The sequence below is a fragment of the Galeopterus variegatus genome, unplaced genomic scaffold, assembly GCF_000696425.1.
Source record: "Galeopterus variegatus unplaced genomic scaffold, G_variegatus-3.0.2 Scaffold121, whole genome shotgun sequence".
Taxonomy (NCBI): Eukaryota; Metazoa; Chordata; class Mammalia; order Dermoptera; family Cynocephalidae; genus Galeopterus; species Galeopterus variegatus.
Window position 1 is genome coordinate 502,559 of NW_007726232.1, and position 421 is coordinate 502,979.

Genomic DNA, 421 nt, shown 5'->3' on the forward strand with positions numbered 1-421 from the left:
CCCTAAAGAATGATTTAGTAGCTGCCCAGCCTCCTCTCCAAGGAGAGGAGTTCGCCGAGCGACTGTCCCCGTCCCCGACGCTGGTCCCTTTAAGAAGCCAAGTCAGTCCTGATGCCGCTGTTTGTATTGCTAATCCCCAGGAGCCCCGTTTTAAAAAAAGGAAGAAAAAAGGGGAGGGGGGACTGGGCAGCTGTCTCTTTAAATGTGATTTCCTTCTATTGTATTTGAATCGTGATCAGGAAAAAGGAAATGAAACCAGAGACAGAGGGAAGCTGAGCGAAAATAGACCTTCCCGAGAGAGGAGGAAGCCCGGGGAGAGCGGCGCGGTCCCCTCCCCGCCCCCAGGCCGCCGCCCCCTCTCTGCCCTCGGCGGCGAGCTGCGCGCCGCGACCCGGGCGAAGGTGCGAGGGGCTCGGGGCGG